Raw genomic sequence first — 8,595 nt, forward strand, 5'->3', positions numbered from 1 at the left:
TTGTCACTGACAGTTTCAGTTGTCAAGAAGGAGAGAAATAAAATTGAGCGGGACAAATCCTTTCTCATCAGAGAAATGGGGAAGGTAGAAAATATTTCTCATCTTTTTCCACTGTCACCATGCTGTTTGGGGAAGGATCCTTATGAATTCTCCATTTATTTGAAGAGCTCTAAAGCTCCTCCAGATGAAGTTCCATGTGATGCCGAGTAAAACAAGTTGGCTATGGCATTTGTGTTTTAGAGTACTGTATAACCATGTCCTAGGGGCAGTAACATGTATGGTTGTCCTCTGCAACACCAAAGTCTAAAGATTAGCTACTACTTCCAGTAGAGGAGGGTTGTATAGACATTCTACACAGAAATGTTTTCCTACTCTCTTCACTAGAGGCTATTGGTGATGCCTTACTAATAACCTTGTTTGAAAAATATGAATTAAAGGAGCTAATTTGCCTTTGTCACTGCAAAATGTGAAACAACATTCAGTGTTGCATACATACGGGCTTCAGCCTGCCTGTGCTCATAGCAAACAAGATTAAAAGTTGTTAAGTTTTTATTTAAGTATATTAAAAGTTGTGGGATGGGAGAATCCACTTAAACTTGGAAAACATTAAGAAAAAGAAATTGTGTTAACAGCCAATATTATTCCCTTTCCTGTTAGCTTACAGTTTTTCTAGAGAGACTGTTTTTCTTTTTTGCTTTTGCTTTTAGAAAATCTTGTCTGACAGTCTTTTAGAGGTTATTGAGGATGATAACTACTGGAGGACGACTGAAGAAGTCAGGTACTGGGGATTTGAGCTATTGTGGTTGCTTTTGTTGAAGACAAACAATGCACACACAGAAGGAGAGAGGAAAAAAGAACAACAGAGATTGAAAATGTAGTTTCTCTTTCTGGCTCATTCTGCAAATCTTACAGTTAAAGACAGACACAGCATCTGGTCTCCTCAGCCACTGGGAAGTCTGTCGAATGCCAACATGCCTAGGACTGTGCTTTTAGCTGCCTTTCTAACAGGAGAGGAGCTCACAGCAGTGTCACAAAAACAAACAAGAAAAGCACCTGAAGTAGGCTAAATGGAAGGATCAGAGGGCCAAAAGAGAGAGAGGGAGAAAAAAACAAGTAAAAGGAAAGAAAGGGTGGTTAAGCCTCTCATTCTAGCTGGTTCATAGGACTTACCCATAGGAGGTAGAAGTCTCGGTAATGCTTTGTGGGTTATTTTTTTCAGTCTATAGTCAGTTCATATCTTATCAAGGAGGTGGTAAAGAAGGATCCTGGTCCTGGGAGACAGTGGATATGGCAGTCTCAATAGTAAGGTTCATTCCCTCTAGCCTACCCACCACCCCAAAAGTTTGGACTTAAAAAAGAAGTCTAGAATTAGTAGAGTAGCTCTTATTTTCATTAATTTATTTATCAGTATGAACTAAGGTCTAGCATATCGATTTTAGTTAATTCATTCCCATTCCTGTGCTTTTCATGTTCACCAGTTATGAACATATGGTAGTTCAATATGATTTGAGTGGGTCTTTTGAGCTGTACTAATTTTTTTCTCTACCATGATCTTTTGATGACATTTCTAAACAATTTAATATAACAAGTGAAGCTGGACTTTTTTTATTTGGACAATGCATTGTGCAGCCTGTGTCTTAGGGAGCTTCGTTCTATCACTTAACAATAGAGATAATTTGCATTAATATGACACTTTCATTGTAGGGCTCTCAGTACAATTAAAAAACATTAATTAAACATTTAGCATCTCAATACCTTTGTGAGAGCAAGATAGTGCAATTTCTCTCTCTGTTATATGAAAGAACCAATACTCAAGCAGATGATGTAAATTTCCCAAGATCATTCAAGATGTTGGTGGCAGAGCCTGGAGCTCTTGTCTCACCTCCTTATAATCCAAGCAACAAATTAATCTCCTTTAGGGTACTATAACTAAAAGACAAACATTTGTAGGCAATGTGAGTAAGACTTAATTAATTTTAATTTAACAAAATACTTCCATTTTATTGTCTCCTGAGCTCAGAAGCATAACTGTATAATCTTTCAGGAGTAGGCCCTTGGTAGCTCCCTTTAAAAAGCCTATCTGCTTTAAAAATGGCATGATCTTGTTTCATGGATGGAATTTTAAGTAAACAAATCTAAAATAGTCATGTGGCAACATAAACAGTTGCACATTATTTCTGTTGAAAGCTGCACTACTTTTGCAATATATGCCATCTGAATCTATTAGAACGTTGCATGCAAGTATGATTGAATACTAAATGTTTCTGTTCACTGAGTACTTGCATTTTTATAATTAATTGGACTTGCTATACCAACATTTTCCTTATTTTTTCCTCAACAGCTGACTAAGACGTGGTTGGGGATCCATGGCAGTGATCATGGAAATACAGCTTTTAATTATTTGTCTTCCCAGAAGCTAAAACCTCTAAGGATTAGATCTTTGTAAATACAGAGCTGGAGTTTGTTCAGTAATCATCTGGGATGGCCTGGTTAAAATAGAAACAAATAAGAAAGAAAAATCCCCTCAATCATATTGCAATTGCATGTTGTATGGGTATACACTGAAAAGCAACAAATTATTTAACTAAAATTGATGGTAGCTATTTCAGTTTAAAAGACAACCAAACAAAACCCAGAAAACCCTTAAAAAAACCCCGGTCACCGGCAACGAAGTTAATCTGTCATCATTCAAGAGATCTCTCTTTCCGTTCCCTGCCCCCAAATATAACATACGAATAGGTGGGATATATTGCTAGTTAACAGTTCTGCATTTTAGAGTTTATGCCTGTGCTCAACAGTATCACATGTTTGTTTTGTAATGGCTAATGATGTACTGCCTTCTGGCCTCTAGGTGGTTATTAGCAGTTGGCTTCAGAGATAGATTTTGCTGAAAATGTGTTTGTTGTTTTGCTGCAGACTCTCCACTGCCTCTCTTGTACCTTGGACTTCTTGGAAGATGTCACTGGACCTGCTGCAAATGTTACTCGGTGCAATATCCTCCCCAAGTCAATGTGTCTGCCCGGGTGAGTCAGAGTGATGAGTTGCCTAAAAGGCAGAGATACACAGCCAGGCAGCATGGTGGATAGGGAGACACAAGACACTGATAAAGAACTGTGTTGTGAAAACAGCTGTGTGGTTTTTTCCCCCCTCTTTCTTCCCTGAGTGGAGTATGGGAAGAGTGCAGAAACATGTACTGATTCACTGGAATTTAAGTAACCAGATCAGGAGATAATGTCTACACTTCTTTTAACAGTGGGAGATCATAAAATGCTGTGGCACTTTCTAACATTATTTGATTATATAATTTCATTGAATGGATTAAAAAAAAAAAGGTGTGTTTTTTTACATGCCACTTACTGTGTAAACAGCATGAGAGCAGCCATCCAACTGCAGCACTGAGCTGGAGGCTTTTTTTACACCAAAGTTCTTGCCCAGTAGCACTGAAGGGGTGCCAGAGGCACTCTGTTACTTTACACTGACATCCTGGGAAGGAAAAAAGTTCTACTGAGTCTGATCTGATCTTGATTGAGCATATGGGAAAATCTTGGGCCAAGGTGGAGAGAATTGCTGTATACCAAGGATTTTTTTTTTTTTAATATTTTTTAAAATAATTTTTTATGAAGGTTGTTTTTTTTTTTTTGTAGGTAGTTACCTGTTCCCATAATTTATGTGTTTCACAGATTTCTGTAAGTATTCATGGAACACTGTTGTACTCATTTCACAAACTGAGAGACTGATAGCGGAGATAAAGGCTTCATTCCCAAATGTAATTAACTGTAAGTCCAGCCTGTAGCCTTGCCAGTTCAATACTGCCTTCCCCTTCACCTGCTGTCACTGAAGGTGTTGTGAAAAACAGGCATCTCTATTAACTTTCCACAGTATTTAAATGTCTTTGCTGTTGTGTCCAGAGCTGCATAGATTTTGATTTTGGTGTGTTCCTTTGCCAACCTTGCTTGCAGACATTGTCAACCAGGATGTATCTCATGGAAATCTTCCTGGCATTAGTGATATAAATAAAAATGCTCTCCCTCTCTTCACAGTTCCATACATAGAAAACTCCTAAAGGATTTGGGAACACTTCCTGTGGTGTATAAAATGAATCAAAAATCATTGAGGCAAGGAATCAGATCCACTGTGCCCTTTACCTGACTTGCAACTGGTCTGCATGTATCACTGCCTCAGCTACAACTGGCTTATGCCAGAATTTTGAAATTATGCTATTTCTACATTTCCATTCCCATCTAAGTAGCAGCAATCAGATTTAACATAGCGGAATTTCAAAGACCGCTGAGCAAATTTCATTTTTGGTATGGAACATGGTATCTCCCCCTCCCAAACAGTGATCTAAGAATAAGGGTGACATTTCATTTGCCTCTGTGAGAGTTATGGGGGATACTCACATCATTCCTACCTTTCCTCAGGAGTGACAGAGAACCCTCCCACTTCCTCTCATGCTCCCTCTCATCGGTTGCCTACATTGTCTGTCCTCCAGATATTGCCTGTTTGGAATAAGCTCACCACTTTCTCACCTCTTGCATTGCATTCACGTTCATGTGTGTTGACACCTCTAATGAAAGTACTACCATTTTTTGGAGATGCAACTGTAGTATGTCGGTTTTGAAATACTTATTGGAAAAAAGTAGGGGGCTTTAAAAAGTAGGTAGGTTACTAATGTAACCCTGACTTCCACTTGTGACTTTTCTTGCTGACATAGCTGTTTCTGGCACTATGTGGGCATTTGTGTATATATATTTATATATTATACAAAGAAAATATGTGAGAATAAAAACTCAATAGCTTGCTGAAGGGACACTATTGCAGGGAAAGAACCAGAGATTGTACAGAATCCTCTGTTCTCTATGAAACAGGAATGACTGTTAGGCTGAAAAAATAGGCAAAATTATGGTCAAATATTTGATGGAGTTTTTTGGGCTATTTTTCACAGATGTACAATACCAGTGGAAATTTCTAGCTGGATCTGCCACCATTTAACCCTCCCCACCCCCTCATCTTTGAACTGATTTTCTTCACTTTTGATTCATTCTCTAGATTTTACTGAAGTTTGAAACCAATGTAAATCTCAGACTGTAGGCTTTAATGTAACTTACTGTACATGGGAGATAAAGTAAATAAAATCTGTGCAAACTTGTACACTATATTGATATAACCAGAACCTTTTCTGGAGACTGTTATACAATAACACTTTTTACCAACTCTGGCAAAATGAATACTCCTGCTTTTTATCAGTACTGCTCCAGCAAAATGAGTTCCACAGACATGTCTATCCCAACCACTAGGTTATCTATTCATTATGTCAAATATATTTATAGAAAAAGAGTAGTTTAAGACATAAGGGCAAAGCTAAGCTTAAACTTTCAGCCATTACTGCTTTTCCTGTCCCATGCAATCTCTTAATTTGAAAAGAATGTATGCTCCTTAACACTCGGCTTCACATTCTGCTTTCCAGTAAGGGCTTGTCTGGTGATCAGAGCACAGCAGAAAGGTTTTTCTCTCTTGGCCTTTGTAATTCAGGTGTAATTCTGTGTTATTTTGTACAATCCGCTGGCTTTATCATCTAAAACTGTTGTCACAGGTTTTTCCCTCTTACTTAGAAAACAGATTAAGAAACTTCCTCCAGATATTCTAGAATTATTTATCCTCTATGAATTTCTTCTGCCTCTATGAAGTATACATTAATTTTAATTTATATTTGTGGTCTGTATAAACGCATATCTTTCCTACAGATGACCTAAAAATTGTATTTCTTGTTCAATGGCAATATTTTTGCCTTTATGTTAGATGGGGTGTCAACCCAATTATATAAGTTAAGAAGACTCCTTATTTCTATTTCAAAGTTGAAAAAGAAAGATTAATGGAACACTTCACTGTGATTCATAATATCCTTAGAATTAAATTATTTCATTTTAATCAGGTGCACATTATTGATAACACTGAATCACAACTTTAGCAATTCTTCAAAGATATTTTGCATTAGGGGAAAGGGACTCAAAATTCTGGGTGTTGCAACATTTTAAGAGCTGTTATACTTCATTTTTTTGCTTTCTTTTCTCACTAGTTTCCTCCCTTTATTCCTTCTGACAATTTATGTTTCTTAAATACCCTTTCAAAATAATATGAGTCAGGAAAAAAGTAATTGGTAATTCCATACATATCCTCTAGCTCAAATAAATGTCAATGCAAATGCAGAAAACTATACTGGACTAAAACAGTTAGAAAGAAGGAGGTTTGAGTGCTTTGTTTTCTTCATACCAACACTTCCATCTATATTCCAGAAAGAGGAGTGTCATTTGACAATTTAATATGAAGACCTATTTCATTTTGGATAATTTAAAAGCAAAATTGCAGAACAACATTTGGTAGCAGATGATTTACACAGTATGCTTTATTTTGCATTGCAGTATGTTTTTTATAAAAATTTCAAAATTGAAATCTAAGATGTATTGCATATCCCATCTGCAGAATGGCATCTCAGAACATTTATTTTTAGTATGCAGTAGCTTCTGAGACTTCAGGGTTATTACTATGGTATTATAGTATAGTTTATCAAAGGGAATATTAAAAGTAAAGGAGAGGAGAGCAATCACTCTGCTGTAGGAATACAAAATCATATGGCTCAGTTTAGAGAAACATGTTAGATGTTAGTGTTCTAGCGATAATGGAGTTTAACAGCCTTCGTAGTGAGTCAGTGCTCAGTAAATTGAAACAATGAGAAATACAGCTAAAACCCTGTGACCTACATTTCTAGTAACTGTTGATTCAGAGCCCTCAGCCTTTACATATACAAGACAAGGCACAGTGAAGAGGACTAGGTCTTTAAAAACAAGATCTCTGGAATGCTGTCGAAGTGGAGATACTAAAAATCAAGTCTTGCTTTTGAAAAAGTGTATCACACTCTCATATCTGATTAAAAAGTAGTGAGGAAATCATATAATTAGAATGCATACACTGTTACTTTCACTGAACTCTTTGACCTCATACAGTTAATTCATTTGTGTGGCAAAGTCTTACAATATTGATGAAAGAACATTAAAATAGCTTTTGATCAATATCCGTTGAGCTGTATGAATTTATACCAGTTGGGGTTTTGGCCCTCAATCTCCATGAAACCTTGAACTTCCACTGTACTGTATTACCTAGCTTTAACTTGTGCATGTATATAATGTATATATATATTTATACATACATGTATGTGTGTGTACTTCATAATCATCTTGTTAACAGGCTTGCAAAACAGTCAGATGGATGTAAAGGAGTATTTCATAGCAGGGGTTGCATTCCAACCCCTGCAATTAATCTTCAGAGAGCCTAGTGACCCTCTGAGACAGCCATCCCTACCTATGAAGACATTTCTGCTGGAGGATAAGTAAAGCTTCAAACTCAGTTTTGTTCTAACATGCCCAAAAACGTGTGTCTGGGGACAAAAAATGTAATGCCTTACAGGCACATTGTGTGTCAGTTGAATGCAGTGAAAAATGAGGTAAATTTACGTATCAGAAAGAAGGAGTAACCACAAAATGGAAGAATACATTTTGAACCAGTTAGGCCTTCAGGTTTGCTCATGGAACTGGGAGGCTGTAGTAGTCCACTGATATATTACTGTCTGTTCCTACCTTGCCCACACACACTCTCTCCAGCCAGATGTTATCATCTCCTTGGCAAAAACATGACATCTGACTGCATACTTGTTCCTTGACCATTTTAAGGGGGGCTTAAGCAGTGGCATAGAGCTTTAGAGTGAACAAGTTAGTTACGATGTGTTAGCTGAACAGACAGAAACTTGCTAAAATAACGATTAGTCTCTTTGTGTGTGCATTGCTGTAACAAATTCTGAGTTGTAAAAGCTTTAGACTGTCCACCACTAGTTTAAAGAAAGTTTGTTTCAGGATTGTTGCAGTTGTCCCCAGATTAAATGTTGCAGTCCTCATCATATTCATGTACTTTTTGCATCTGAGCCCGGAGAAACCCACTCTAAGCCCCCTGTATGATAATGGGCAGATGGGACTTCTGTAACAACCCTCACTTGTCCTTATAATGGCCACATGGAGTAACCATGTCATTTTGAGTAGGAATTTCTGTGTTTGTGATTCTAATTTGCATATAAAAAAAAAACAAACCAAAAAACCCACCAACCTGTTTAATTATATTTTCTCTCCTACAACATTCAGACACATGTTTTCTCCTCACTTCTGAACTGCGGGATGTTTTCTAGTAAAGCAGAACCCAGGCTTATCTCTTAGAGTGGTACTGACCTCAGAATTCTGAGTGTGGCCAGGATGACTGCAGAGATCTTCCCTTTGCTTTGTTTTACTCTCTCTCCTCTCTCATGTGAATTGCAAAGCTGTTCACTTAAAGGTTTCTGCTGTGTTGTGCTTTTCCTGTTGCGATCACTGATTCTATGTTTGATGGTTCTGCTTTGTTTTCTCACATCTCTTGGGAGAGATCCTTCTTGCAGGAGGTCCTGACTAAGGCCCCTTAGCCATCTGGTTGTTTTGATTTCTGATTGTTTTCCCAGTGTACATGCGAAGTTCTTTGATGAAATGAGTCTTATGATTGGAGAGCCTAAATATTTGGAAA

General features: G+C 37.3%; 1 long non-coding RNA gene across 1 annotated transcript; it reads left to right on the forward strand.

The window, feature by feature from the left end:
* The first annotated feature begins 478 nt into the window (after positions 1 to 478).
* On the forward strand, positions 479 to 7,153 carry LOC110360150 (uncharacterized). Its single transcript, XR_002415816.2, has 3 exons — positions 479 to 778; positions 2,917 to 3,023; positions 3,645 to 7,153. It is a non-coding gene; the product is annotated as an uncharacterized LOC110360150 (long non-coding RNA).
* Positions 7,154 to 8,595: the final 1,442 nt, after the last annotated feature.

The sequence above is a fragment of the Columba livia genome, chromosome 2, assembly GCF_036013475.1.
Source record: "Columba livia isolate bColLiv1 breed racing homer chromosome 2, bColLiv1.pat.W.v2, whole genome shotgun sequence".
NCBI classification, from domain to species: Eukaryota; Metazoa; Chordata; class Aves; order Columbiformes; family Columbidae; genus Columba; species Columba livia.